The following is a 15,853-nucleotide window of genomic DNA, read 5'->3' as shown; positions in this document are numbered from 1 at the left end:
TAGTATGGACCAATCATCATCATCATCATCATCATCATCATCATCATCATCATCATCATCATCATTTAAGACTGATTATGCCTTTCAGCGTTCAGTCTGGAGCATAGCCCCCCTTATACAGTTCCTCCATGATCCCCTATTCAGTGCTAACATTGGTGCCTCTTGTGATGTTAAGCCTATTACTTCAAAATCATTCTTAACCAAATCCAGGTACCTTCTCCTCGGTCTGCCCCGACTCCTCCTACCCTCTACTGCTGAATCCATGAGTCTCTTGGGTAACCTTGCTTCTCCCATGCGTGTAACATGACCCCACCATCTAAGCCTGTTCGCCCTGACTGCTACATCTATAGAGTTCATTCCCAGTTTTTCTTTGATTTCCTCATTGTGGACACCCTCCTGCCATTGTTCCCATCTACTAATACCTGCAATCATCCTAGCTACTTTCATATCCGTAACCTCAACCTTGTTGATAAGGTAACCTGAATCGACCCAGCTTCCGCTCCCATACAACAAAGTTGGTCGAAAGATTGAACGGTGCACAGATAACTTAGTCTTGGTACTGACTTCCTTTTTGCAGAAGAGAGTAGATCGTAGCTGAGCGCTCACTGCATTAGCTTTGCCACACCTCGCTTCCAGTTCTTTCACTATGTTGCCATCCTGTGAGAATATGCATCTTAAGTACTTGAAACCGTCCACCTGTTCTAACTTTGTTCCTCCTATTTGGCACTCAATCCGTTTATATTTCTTTCCCACTGACATTACTTTCGTTTTCGAGATGCTAATCTTCATACCATAGTCCTTACCTTTCTGATCTAGCTCTGAAATATTACTTTGCAAACTTTCAATCGAATCTGCCATCACAACTAAGTCATCCGCATATGCAAGACTGCTTATTTTGTGTTCCCATATCTTAATCTCACCCAGCCAGTCCATTGTTTTCAACATATGATCCATAAATAATATGAACAACAGTGGAGACAGGTTGCAGCCTTGTCTTACCCCTGAAACTACTCTGAACCATGAACTCAATTTACCGTCAACTCTAACTGCTGCCTGACTATCCATGTAAAGACCTTTAATTGCTTGCAAAAGTTTGCCTCCTATTCCATAATCTTGTAGAACAGACAATAACTTCCTCCTAGGAACCCGGTCATATGCCTTTTCTAGATCTATAAAGCATAGATACAATTCCCTGTTCCACTCATAACACTTTTCCATTATTTGCCGTAAGCTAAAGATCTGGTCCTGACAACCTCTAAGAGGCCTAAACCCACACTGATTTTCATCCAATTGGTCCTCAACTAATACTCGCACTTTCCTTTCAACAATACCTGAGAAGATTTTACCCACAACGCTGATTAAAGAGATACCTCTGTAGTTGTCACAATCTTTTCTGTTTCCATGTTTAAATATTGGTGTGATTACTGCTTTTGTCCAATCTGATGGAACCTGTCCCGACTCCCAGGCCATTTCAATTATCCTGTGTAGCCATTTAAGACCTGACATTCCACTGTATTTGATGAGTTCCGACTTAATTTCATCCACCCCAGCCGCTTTATTGCACTGCAATCTACTGACCATTTTTTCCACTTCCTCAAATGTGATCCTATTTCCATCATCATTCCTATCCCATTCTACCTCGAAATCTGAAACATTACTGATCGCATTTTCACCTACATTGAGCAACTCTTCAAAATATTTCCTCCATCTGCCCAAGGCATCCACAGGATTCACCAGCAGTTTTCCTGACCTGTTCAAAATACTTGTCATTTCCTTCTTACCTCCCTTTTGAAGACTGCTAATTACACTCCAGAATGGTTTTCCAGCAGCTTGACCCGAAGTCTCCAACCTGTATGGACCAAAACGAGAAAAAATGCCTGCTAAACATTGACTCTAAAATGCATACCTTAAGAGTGGAAGAGATGTATATCACAACAGCGAAGATAAACAAAAGCTCATAGTTCTTAAGGTATGCACTTTGAAGCTCATGTGTGTGTAGGGCATTTTCTTTTTCTTTTGCTCCATACCACCACCAATCAGAATAGGGGGGGGCGGGGGGCAAAGAGCTTTCAATAGAAGAGATGTGTCTCAAAGTAGCTAAGATGAACAAGTGGCCATAGCTCATAAGGTATGTATTTTAGAGCCATTGTTTACCCAATTTTTTTTCTTGTTTCGGTCGACAATACCATCCCTGAAAGTTTGTCGGTGGAATTCTATTTCACCCTGTGTATCAACCTGGTGGTCTGAAACAGTCTGAAAACTTTGTAAGGGTGTTTCAGGGTAGGTTATGATGAGAGATAATGTAAAGAAAAAAATTCTAAATTATGATCCTTTTCCGAACGAAGGTCAGTTCACAGTGGCCGCCACGGCACCGTCAAGTAACGCCGCCGACCCGCCAGGGTATGTTCACACTGTCCGTCGCATCAAGTCACTTGATACCAACTCGCATGGCTGTCGCCAACTGTTTTTTCGCCGGATCTACGGACTTTGTAAAATGATTCTTAACTGCTTATTTGCGTGAAGTGAAGGCGTAGCACTGTCGCTACGTGTGTGTTTGCTCGACAGTTGCAGTAGAATAGCATTTATCGGACTCAGTGGGTTCTATCTTTCAGCTATAGCTTGTATACTAGAGCAGGAATAAAGATACGCGAAACATCGCAAAAGCAGAGGGTGGGTGCCAAAAATGATGCCATTACAGAAGGGGAGTTTCACTCACTCTACAAGAAGCTCGTTCCACGCACAATCCTGGGAGCTACTTAATAATCTAAGCCTGCTAGTGTGCAGTGTACATATTCAGTTCCTTTCAAGCTTTTTTTTTTTGCTTGATAAATGTTGCAAATGCCTCATCTGTTCTGGTGTTAGCTAGTGAAGCTCCAAATTGACAACTGACGCTTGGAAAACTGTTTCACACACCGAGTAGTGTATCCATTCAATTCATTTCAAGCTTTTTGTTTGCTTCAAAAGTGTTGAATTTGTACTGAGGCTAGTTAGGGAAAACGCATGTTGACCACTGTTGTTCGAAAAACTGTTTCACGCGCAGTGCATACAGCTACTGTACAGCTTTGTGTTAGCTACTAAATGTTGCTAGTGATTTTCTTACACTGGCGCTGGCTAGTAAAACCGCATTTTGACCACTGATGCTAGGAAAATTGTTTAAAACACAATGCAGGGAGCTACTTAACAAACAGACTTGCTACTGTGTAGCTTTTTATTTCGTTGCTAAATGTTGCAAGTGATTTATATGTACTGGGTTAGCTAGTGAAACCACGTACTGACCACTGTTGTTTGGTAAACTGTTTCACATCGATGCAGAAATCTACTGAACAATAAATAAGCCTCTTCCTGTGTAGTGTACATATTCAGTTCCTTTCAAGTTTTGTGTTTGCTTGCTAAATATTTCAAATGCCTTACCTGTGCTAAGGATAACGTGAAATCACATAAAAATTGCCCAGATGCTTACAACTACTCCTTCTTCTTACACTTTACAATTAAATATGGTTGTTGTATTATACAAACAAAATGGTGATGGTGCCTTGATTCAAAATGTGAGAAATTGAATTCTGAATTATTTTGTCCTTATTTCTGTGTTCCACAATTAACTGAAATTGATAATTTACGAGTACTATGTGGTTATAAGAGCATATAAAATAATACATGTATGTCTTACACTTACTTTCACAAATTATATTTGTGATTGTCACTGGTGTGAGAGCTGCAAGCAATAACCTGCCCTTATTTACAGTAACCACTCTCGAAGTAATGGAGTATATGTGATGATATATTCCGTGACTGTCTGCAAAAAACGCCTGTGCTGCAGTGTCTGAAGATTTCAGTTTATATGTCTATCAAACATTACAAATGCTTGATAACATACAAGTAGATTTCACTTACTAAACAGGCTGATTCTACCCAAACTACTTTCCTTCATATCTAGTCACAGCTATACTGCAATCCACTCTACTGTAAAACTAAATGTGTATAAAAATTCACTTGATAAATGTTTTAGAGAACCAATACTTTAGAACAGCTATTGAAAATCTATTGCAAGTACATAATTACAAACACAAATGTGAAAACATTGAAATGTTGGTGAATCTGACTAATCACATTTTTTAAAGATATTTATTACCAAGAATAAAAAATACAGTACCAAAATTCTTCATTGTTGAATGCTGAAATATAACTTCTCAACTCCGCTTCGTCACTCTCTAATTTAGTTACGGTGTTGTTTACTTCATCCCTGGCAGTTCTCTGTATATTAAGTGAGAGGGTTCGCACAGTAACTGACATAGGGCACCGTGTTCCCTGATACAATAATTTCTTAACCTACTGGGAAGAGATTGATCATATTTCCCTCTTCCGTTTTCGGGCTCAGCCAGATGGGGAGATTAAATTTTAACTGAATAACTGGTGACGCTGAGAGATGACATAGACGATTCTTCGTCTTCTTCTTGTTGAGAGACTGGTTCATCATCTATATCACCTCGGAATATATTTGAGGTCGTGGCTCTGTCCCTAAAACATGTCTTTAAATAGCTCAATTTCTGTATTAGACCCTCAGTGAGACCCACCTCGACTAGAATTAGGAACCTGAAATAAAAGCAAGGAATTGTATTTTTATTGACAAACAAGTACACATGCGAGACCACAGAATGGAAAACTTTTTATTTAGGAAGCAATTGCCATAATAAACTTAGGGTAATTATAGAACTGTGATTAGTGCAGATTATTATAAGGGTCACTGTCACTGTTAATTTGAGTTAGTCTATAAGGTATGGTATCACACTAAAGGAAAGAAAAGTAATTCAGTCTCAGATACTTTTCAAAATTTTAGTATACATACGAAATTACAGTACACAGAAAATTATAGCTACTTTAAACCTATTATATTTCCTGCATGTAGTTTGTATAAAAGCACTCCGTCTTCAGGCCACAAGTACCCCATCGGGACCATCTGAATGCAGAGTCATCCTCCGCTAAGGATGCGGATAGGAGGGGCGTGTGGTCAGCACACCGTCTTCCGGTCGTTACGATGGTTTTCTGTGACCGGAGTCGCTACTATTCGGTCGAGTGCCTCCTCAATTGGGCATCAAGAGGCTGAGTGCACCCCGAAAAATGGCAACAGCGCATTGCGGCTCAGATGGTCACCCATCCAAGTGCCCTCCAAAGCCGACAGCGCTTAACTTCGGCGATCTGATGGGAACCGGTGTATTCACTGCGGCAAGGCCATTGCCCTGGTTGTATAAACCAACCACTTATTTATTCCTAAGTATATTTTGTATGATGCCATATTAAAAAAAAAACAAGCCTTAACACCACTTCCTAAAATTCGTAGCTATTTAGCAACTGGTGATTCTTTGTAACGAGATGCTTTCAGTTCCTTACTTAGACATTCCACAACACACATTATTGTTAAGGAGGTTTTGTCGTGTTCTGTGAGTGGTATGGACACTTAATGACACAGCTAGCTTAGGATGGCGCATCCAGTCATTTAACGTGGAGAAGGCTAGGAAGTGAAAATTTTGAATAGTTGTACTTAGTCGCCGATACGGAAGCTCAGCGTGTTCGGTCAGAGGGTTAGCTGCCCTCTGTAACAAAAAACCGAGTGAACAGATCAACGACGAACTTGAAACTTTGAATGGATGTCGTGGAACGTCCGCCCAGAACAAACGCAACGTGCCACAACGAACAAATAGAGATTAAAAGAAGTGTTTCAAAAAATAGGTGCTTGGTCACGATGTTGGACTGCCAAGCGGGCGAGTCGTGTCCAAAGCATCCTCCAGACATACTTTTTTCTTTTTCACTACATTATGAACTATCCGAACGCTCATTGAAATGTTTGTTCTTTTTCTGTAGTCTCGGTAGTTGTCGTATTACACATTGGTAGTAGAATATAAGTCATGCATTAAGAATTCGTAAATGGGCTGAATAGCGAGCGCAGGCGAAATACCACATAGACGTCTCACACAAATGAAAACAACGAATTAACGTCTGTGAACTATGTTACAACCAAGGAATTCAAGAGTCAAGACTTCCAAAAACGTTAAAAACGTATGTTTTGACAGAGCAAAGAGAAACTTGTGGTTGTGAAACTGTTGCAGTTTATGCGAAAGACTATTGTGGTTCAATCATTTCCTTGTCTGTGATCACATTTACACACATACGAACATCTATGTCCGGCAAGAAGCCATATCTCACTCCCTTCCGAGTCGTACAAATTGCGTTAATGAGGGATTTGTATCGTATGACACAGCAAATGTCACTAATACCTTACGTGTGTCAGACCAGACGTGTTTTCCGGTGAAGGATTCGGTTGACTTGTTGCCTTGTCATCAAACGTTTGCGATTCTCATTCGAAGGCCACTTGCTTTCGGCTACTAATTGAGGAGTTGTTCCAAATCTACTGTCATTATAGGTCCCTACCTTAAAAGTTCCGAGGAAGGTTTCAACACGATGCGCCCACTAGGGAGTCCGACACTATATCCGCTTAACGAGGAAGTCATTTCTCTTCCCGGGTGCTCTGTATTGCACTTCCTGTTTTTGAACCTTTCACTGTTTGTATTTATTTTGTTCATAGTTCATTACACCTTCTTCTCGTTTTCATGCTTGATCTGTGTTCAGTTTCTGACGGGCTGTCCACTGGGTTCTCCATTAAATCTGAGGGAGTGCAGAAATATATAAAAGTAGAAATACACACAGATACAAAAGAGTTTTAAATCTGTCACTTTTCAGAACAATATATATTCACAAGTTGTTGAGCCCTGGCCATTATGAAATTCTGTAAATGCTTTTCAGCTGTCGAACACACAGAAAAGTGCTGTGTGCATGAATGTTCGAACGTAAGTACACCCGCTGCTGGAGCTCTGGAGGGGCCATGCAACACACCTCGCTGCCCACGCAGCTACCGGAAGGACCCAGGACAAAGACGTGTGTTCAGAACATCACGAAATTCTGAAAATGAAAAAATAAAAATAAAAATTGGCTCATCCGACTGAGAACTTCATCGTTTAAAACACAACTTTTGCACTTACACCATTTTGCCGCAATTCACTATACCCTTAGCACACCAATATCACTTCCACTAAGTGAAAATTCTCGTAAACTATGAAACACTTCGATTTTATATAAAAAGAGAAGAGCTCATACCTTGTCGTTACTTAATAGCATTTACTGAGTATGTTTATAGCAAATCTATTTTTTCAACGACTACAGTTAAGTTCATTTCTTAGTGTCTTTTTTAAATACTCAACACCATTTCTTAAGTTCTATTCCTGCAACACATACACACAGTGGAAGGTCATTGTTATAAATTTGTGGTAAGATCCTAAGAGACCAAACTGCTAAGATCATCGGTCCCTAGGCTCACACACTACTTAATCTAACTAACTTACACTAAAGACAACAAACATACCCATGCACGAGGGAGGACTCGAACCTCTGACGACAGGGGCGGGGGGGGGGGGGGGAGCAGCGCTAACCGTGGCAAGGCACCTGAGACCATGGGGCGTAATTCAATGAGCGGTCAGACAAGTAAATAAAAGAAGGTCATATACAACTTGCAGTTTTCTAACATATATTACAGTTATATAAGATATATTACACTTACATAACATTTTACAGCACATAAGACAAATAAGCATCGCCTTGACTTCCGGTTACTTAATAGTATTTACTGAGTATGTTTATAACAAATCTATTTTTTCAACGGCTACAGTTAAGTTCATTTCTTAGTGTCTTTTTTAAATACTCAACACCATTTCTTAAGTTCACCGTAAGGTGGCTTGCGGAGTATGGATGTAGATGTAGGTTTATGGGGACTATTAATATTGCAACGCGAATAGATTAGATTTTTTTTTATTCAAATGGCTCAAATGCATCTGAGCACTATGGGACTTAACATCTATGGTCATCAGTCCCCTTGAACTTAGAACTACTTAAACCTAACTAACCTAAGGACAGGACACAACACCCAGTCATCACGAGGCAGAGAAAATCCCTGACCCCGCCGGGAATCGAATCCGGGAACCCGGGCGTGTCAAGCGAGAACGCTACCGCACGACCACGAGATGCGGACGCAACGCGACTAGTTATCTACCTTAGAACAAGACCGAATAGCCTCCTGGATTTGTCAAAATTAGACACCATGATATTCGCACAATTTTGAGAAGGAGGAAGACCTCAAGCTCTACGATGTCTTTGACCAGGCATTTTAAAGTAATCAGATCAAGAGTGCTTTCGTGGGAACGCTTACGAAGTCTCATGACCTTAACTAACAGATCCTTCTGGTTTGCTTATTCGTGTGTATACTCATGCCATTGGGTTTTATGCAACTTGCAACGCCTTCAAAAACACCCACAGAATTTTCATATTCTCTCGATCGCTATGTGCAAACTATTAGCCCTACAGAAAACATCAGCATGATCCTTTTGTAGGAAATTTGATGTAGTTAAATTTTTGGTTAGAATACACTTTCGCTGGAGGAAACGATTTCCGAGTTATACAAGAAATACGCTTCTGAAGGTTATTTTTGACCTTTCTCTTGAATAATTCTAAAACCACGGCCTCTGGCGGAAACATATCCCAGTAAAAAATTAAGGTATACAACATTTCCTACAGAAAGGTCCTGTTCATTTTTTCTGTGAGATTAACAGTTTGCACAAAGCAAGTGGGAGACTATGAAAATATCGTACATGGTATTTGATGTTACTGTAGTCTGCGTAAAGCCTATCAGTAGTCGGAGCTGAATCAACCTGTGGAGAAAGTTCTAAGAGAGGCTGGAGATAGCTGGAGGTCATTAAGGTTCGGATTTTCCGAAGATGGGGTCCACCAAGGGAAAAACGGTGACATTACCATCTTGCTCGTTGTTCTGGACAGACTTAAAGAAATTAGACCTGCGAGAGCAGTTGTGTAGCGGGGCACCTTAGTACTTGCATTTTCAGTGATGGTAGTCACCGTACTTTAAAATATTTCGCGAAACGTCGGTGGGGACTAGGAGTTAGCGGTAGAGGGCTACCTTTAATCCAGTTTGTTAGAAAAGACTTTGGTTTATTATCATCACTGATCAGCACTTAGGATCACTTTTTGAATGATTTCTTGAAGCCTTCAGCTGCCATTTTCTTTATTTCCAGTACGATTATACAATTTCGGCCTTAGGCCGACTTCGAATTATTACATCAGCTTGCGATCAGACTTGAATTCATTGGTTATAGAGAGAACGAAGAACGATCAAGAACGAAGTGCTCGTATTAAGAAGGGTGTAAGACAAGGCTGTAGCCTTTCGCCCCTACTCTTCAATCTGTTCATCGAGGAAGCAATGATGGAAATAAAAGAAAGGTTCAGGAGTGGAATTAAAATGCAACGTGAAAGGATATCAATGATACGATTCGCTGATGACATTGCTATCCTGAGTTAAAGTGAAGAAGAATTAAATGATCTGCTGAGCGGAATGAAGAGGCTAATGAGTACACAGTATGGTTTGAGAGTAAATCGAAGAAAGACGAAGGTAATGCGAAGTAGTAGAAATGAGAACAACGGGAAACTTAACATCAGGATTGATGGTCACGAAGTCAATGAAGTTAAGGAATTCTGCTACCTAGGCAGTAAAATAACCAATGACGGACGGAGCAAGGAGGACATCAAAAGCAGACTCGCTATGGCAAAAAAGGCATTTCTGGCCAAGAGAAGTCTACTAATATCAAATACCGGCCTTAATTTGAGGAAGAAATTTCTGAGGATGTACGTCTGGAGTACAGCATTGTATGGTAGTGAAACATGGACTGTGGGAAAACCGGAACAGAAGAGAATCGAAGCATTTGAGATGTGGTGCTATAGACGAATGTTGAAAATTAGGTAGACTGATAAGGTAAGGAATGAGGAGGTTCTACGCAGAATCGGAGAGGAAAGGAATATGTGGAAAACACTGATAAGGAGAAGGGACAGGATGATAGGACATCTGCTAAGACATGAGGGAATGACTTCCATGGTACTAGAGGGAGCTGATGAGGGCAAAAACTGTAGGGGAAGACAAAGATTGGAATACGTCAAGCGAATAATTGAGGACGTGGGTTGCAAGTGCTACTCTGAGATGAAGAGGTTAGCCCAGGAAAGGAATTCGTGGCGTGCCGCATAAAACCAGTCAGTAGACTGATGACCAAAAAAAAGAGAGAAATCAGCTTTGAACAACTTACTTGTGAACACCACCTGTCTTTTTACAGCTCCTTTATTTTTGTATACTGGTGGCTAGAGCCATTTTAAACTCAACTACGTAGCAGAGCCTATCAGCAGCCTTCAAATTGTTGTGTGATTTAAGAATAATAAACGTTTTTAGTGAAATACTAATCATCTGTATTTGAGGAATGTTATTTTGAGTTTCTGCACCTATCATATACCTAACGTTACCTGAAATCTGATCGGTATGTCATAGGCAGTTCCAGTATTTTATTTATTATTAATTTGGCAGTAACTGTAAAAGAATAATCTGTCAGACGAACCCATTTATACTGTGGCACTGCTGCATATTTTTGAAACATCAACATGGGTAGCAATCTTTCCTACACTGTATCAGCCATCCAGAGTTTCCTCACAATTTACACAACTGGCAAATGGAGCTTGACATTTGTCCACAGCGCTAAATACTGTCGACGATGTCTATAAAGTTATGAAACTTTCTGTCTAGTGGCTGCTTTCTGTGTACAAACACAGTTTTAGTAAGAACCCACCGTAGCTCATTTCTTCACATCACAGGGAGGACGATGTCAGTCACGTGCTGAGGTATATCGATTCTTGTCGTTGCAGAAACTCTTTGCCTAGCGTTGCTTAGCTACCGTGTCCTTAGTGTCTTGAGTGTTGGGTCTTGAGCGCATATTCAGATGACACTTGAAAGTTGCTTGGGTTTGGCAGGTTTCGTGGAACTTCGCATGGTATCGCGCAGAAATGTGGTGGTGGTGCTATCATGGCTATATGGTTTACACCGCATGGTAAGCTTTCGCCCAGTGGGGAGTTGTAATTTTGCTACAGGACCGTCGGCTATCTGGGATTTGGTTGCTCATAAAAGTGGTTCGTAACGCCCTCAACCTGCCTCACAGGAGCGTACATAATTTAAAATTCTCTTTTTTCTATGATTGCGCGTTGGAAATAGTGATTCTCTTGGCCTGGCTCGCAGCAGTGAACGCACAGCTTTAAATTTCCTGATTTTAATTTGTGCGAATGATATTTGCAGATGCAGAAGTCGGTTCTCCAGACTTTCCATGACTGTAAAAACTAATGGGATGACAATCCCCTTGGCTTGTTTTAAAGCTCTGCATGTAATTTTTGTTTTATTTTCCACTAGTAATTCTGTCTATAACAGTGGGTAATTATTGATGTTGGAGTCTTCATGTCTGCTTGACAGACGTGTATATTGTTTCAAGTTTTGAATATCTGCTAATCCATATAACACAAATTGTTATTAAAAGGAATAAATAGTTTCTTTAAGTATCCTACACTACGTATTGTGTTAAGATCCCCCTGGCTGCTTCACGGCTGTGACATATTTGTTTTGGGTGTTTATTGGTGCTACCGTCTATTCTGTCTGTCACAGACGTAGGCCTATATATTATTTCCAGTGCCAGCTATCTGCTGTTGTGTATTTCAGAAACGGTTTGTAACGGGATATCCTCCTCTAGCATTACATTTCCTCAACAGTAGTTGCCTATAGCAGTACTATTTTTCGAATTTTGTACGGGTAAATATTACCTTAATTGCTTTTCTCAAAACTTTCGTATAATTTTATACACAGTATGTTATATTACAAGTAAATATTTATGAAAGGAAATTACTTAATAAAATATTTTAGTTTCGATGTTATAATCGATAAGTAGTAGTTGTGACGGTGAGTTTTAAATTACTTTAAAAAAAAAAACACTTCAAATTACGAATTATTTGCACGCTTAAAATTACGCAACCCTGTACTGTTTACTATGTTTATTTTTGAATTCATTTGTGAAATAATGATTGAAATTAATAATGTAACGAATTCCTTTGTTAAGAAAAATTGTAAGCCCTTCAGAATATTTTTATTTCAGCAGAGTGTGAGAGTCATGAGCTTGCTTCTGATATGATATGATTCTATAACAGGTGCAAAAAAAAAGAAAAAGTAATTTCGGGTTTGTTAATGTGAAAATTCAAAATGCTGTATGATATACTAGAATGTGGGAAAGTGGAAAATATATTTATGTAAAATATTATGCAACAACAATCTTCCAATTCATTTAGTTCAAACCAACCGTGAGGATCTGATTTCAGATTTTCAGCTTCAAGAATCAGATCCCTAGACAAGAAGAACTGGACCCATCTTAGCATGACAAGCTATGTAAACCTGAAAGTTTATTGTAATCTTCGCTCCTCCGACATCTTCATAAAAGATTTTGCTTATTAATTACTAGGACTGGGCCTATTTTAATGTGGACAGTAAAAGGAACAAGGAAGGAGGGGTCATATTACAGCTTGAATGACAAATGTTTGATAAAATTTGTGCACCAACAAGTATACTTGCTGTTATAAATAAACTGGCCTCTGTGGAAAATAAGTAATTTTCTTTCAGATAATATTTTTATTTTCGCTCGGCACTTTACCACTCACAGATCCTTCACCCCTATCAGTTCAATATACTACAGGAAAATGAGACAAGTTTGTTATTCGATAGGATACCCACTTTTAGACGTAAATCGAAGATATGGTCTAGACGACAATGTCAGCGCGTAAACCTTATTTCAGCACTCAGCATACAGTTTATGCCTTGCGGATAGGTGGATAGCCAAGTTGCACTTTTAACACTGAGATAATAAATTGAGGCTCCCGTCGATGTCGAGGTCACTACAGACGGAGCAGTGCCATGGCCTGGTCCATCCTGTGGCGGCACTTTTAGTAGTGAGGGAATAAACCAGGGGAAACCTCATCACTATACGGAGATTTGAGCCTTTTTCCCGCCGACAGAAGGCGCGCATTTGAACAATCCAACACGTCGCTGGATTACATCATATATGTGGATATGGCCTCCACTGCTACCGAGGGAAGCATAATGTTGATGGGAAAAACGCATCTCTGTGAAATACGCCACGGAGATTATAGAACTACTAAAGAATGACAATTTAAATTACAGTTAAAACCTGTATCAATTTGTAGCATACTTCGACTGCACGGTTATACATTGACATTGTATGTTGCAGGCGTGGTTTGCCACAGATTGCTTTATTGCTGTGTCTAGTCGTTAGTAACGGAACATTAATCGTTCAGTAAGTGACGATTACACGGTCGCTCTCTCAGTTCCCTTGTTAATGTTTACCTGGAAAATAAACTAATGTTACTTCTCATTACAGCACTAAAAACTTTGTACTACTGGATTCTAATTACTTTGTGCATAATGAGGAAACGGCTGCTGTATAACTGTGTGCAGTATTTAACTGCACTTCCAATATACATAGGGGAACACGAGAGATGCAAACCTCAGTTACCGCGATGTATTTGCTTGTATAATTAATGCAGTACGTGTAAACAGAACCCGTGTTTGTACATTCCAGTTGTGGAAATCTCCTTTGTGTTTCACTTCGACATTTCGTGCGGCACTCGACACAACACCAGTGGAACAAGACTGCATCCCGGAACCAGAACTGCACGTCTATTTGTAACTCTGTGGGACGATAAATGAAGAACAGCGTAGGGTAAAGTGCTGTCCTTAGTTTTCTGATTTTTACGTAAGTAAGAATTAGATCCACAGGAAATTATTGAAATAGTTACGAGACGCCAGAAAATTTAATCTGTAGTCGCAGCTGCACAGACAATATGGGTAACAAAATGAAAGTTACCAAATTAAGTTGTTTGTCCATTTCACTCTTTCTCTAAAATTTTCCCGATATACTTTTCCTACTGTGGAAGGAGAATGCATTCTCTTATGGTAAGACGCTTAAAAATTATTTTCCTGCACAAACAGAGTAACAGTGATATTAATCACAAAAACACCAAAGAACGACGTCTGTGATTCATACAAATCGTGTTTGTCTGAAATGTGAATGTACAATCATCATGATGTCTTTTAGTACAACTAATAATACGGTCGATTTTTCTCCTTTGATATCTTTTGAAAATGTCATCCCTTACAGGCGACAGTCAGTGCATTCAACGCAAGAATCACCTCCATCCAGGGTGGCAGCACTATTAAGATAGTGTTTTTTTTTTTACTGTAGAACGCATATCTTGTTTCCTTTTGCAGCTAAATTTCCCACTGAAAGCACTGATATTGTTCCTTGATTTACCATGCCAGAGATGTAAGCTGTAGGTGTGAAAAGAGCGCGTTATTTTCTCTTCTGCTTTCATAGACTTACTCTTACGTTCTGAGCCCGTACGGAACTCACTGCAGTATACCTTGTACTGGCTGTTGAAAAATAATGGCTAGACCTTTCAAGATTCGTTTCGGCTCAACAATTAGTGGCATGGAGGAATCAATGCGAGTAGAGTCTCTGGTTTAGAAGCGACATACTTTCAAATCTGATCATCTTTTTCCTCTTCCAGTGGACGTGGAACTTCCTACAGCTGTGAATGGCTGCGAATGAAAAGATGGTATTCAATCGTTACTATATCTGCTGGTAGTATTCTGTAGCGTTGTGCCTCTGTCATATTTAATTCGTTAATTAGTTTCCTACTCACCCACAGATCAATTTACAGTGATCATTAGACATTTCACTTTAATACGACAATAAAACACAACTGAATGTTGACAAAGACCCATGTATATAATTTCTTACAGAAATGATAGCTTCCAAAACCAACAGTACAAAACTCGTTTTCGTCTCGTCACGAGTCACTGCGCATATTGCATTCACTCTGCTCTCCTTCCAACTAATATCATGATCATTTGGATACCCCTGATAAATCACAATCTATGTGCAATCCTAGTTTTCTGTCTGAAATGCTGAGACAGCATCTCACAGTAATGATGGTGATGTTAATCTCATGAAGTTAAAGGATGTTACTGATCTATGCCAAAGATCTTAATGCAAAAATTTCCTGTTGCGTGTACTATATTCTGAAACGAATTATTTTTTAAGTTTTGCCCAGACCAAAAGATTTTTACCAGTGTCTTTTTGATTTAAGTAATAATTTACTGTGCAGCAAGTATTGCTTAGGAGATACGTTTCAATTGCCTTTAAATAAACTGTTTTTTATTTATTTCTCTGGACTGTTTATTATACAGTTTGATTATTTTGTAGAGTAACTTGTTTTCCATTGTTTGCTTAGCTTTTTCCAGAATGTGTGTTTTTAGTTTAGTTATTTTTTTTATGATCATAAAGAGCTGTTCTTGTAATAATTGCTGATATTTATCTCAATTTGCACAGTCGAATAGTAAGTATTCTTGGAGGTGAAATTATAAACAGATATTTACAATGAGGCAAGGAATTATATTTCTCTTCCCTTGTCTGTCGTTTTAGTATTGTGGCAATTTCTAGCGTCTGACTCTTAAAATTTAACGGTGCACCTAAAGTTTGCAAGATATAAGACAGCCGTACCGGATGCATTTCCTAGGTCTTAGCTTAACGTATTTCTAAGAGTGCAAGGTTATTTCGAATTACTATCTGTGATAAGGTAATTAGTAAGTTCACGAAACAGACAGCAAGAGAACAAATTTATGAATTTATGCAAATATTTTCAGTTTCGTTCTTTCGATAAAAATGTTGTTTTTGTAAAAATTTCTGAGCTTTCACGGAACGAGACAGAGGTAGTTGTAAGTTTACACGAAAATAAATGTAGCTAAGGTTGTCTACCTACACGACTTAAGAACTTTCCAACACTAACTTGTAAGCTTTCTGGTCTTTATTTTCTC

General features: G+C 39.3%; 1 pseudogene; it reads right to left on the bottom strand.

Moving 5' to 3' along the window:
- Window positions 1–5,116: 5,116 nt before the first annotated feature.
- Window positions 5,117–5,234, bottom strand: LOC126189138 (5S ribosomal RNA; annotated as a pseudogene).
- Window positions 5,235–15,853: the final 10,619 nt, after the last annotated feature.

This window comes from Schistocerca cancellata, chromosome 5, assembly GCF_023864275.1.
Source record: "Schistocerca cancellata isolate TAMUIC-IGC-003103 chromosome 5, iqSchCanc2.1, whole genome shotgun sequence".
Lineage (NCBI taxonomy): Eukaryota > Metazoa > Arthropoda > Insecta > Orthoptera > Acrididae > Schistocerca > Schistocerca cancellata.
This window is presented reverse-complemented; position numbering and strand designations above follow the sequence as displayed.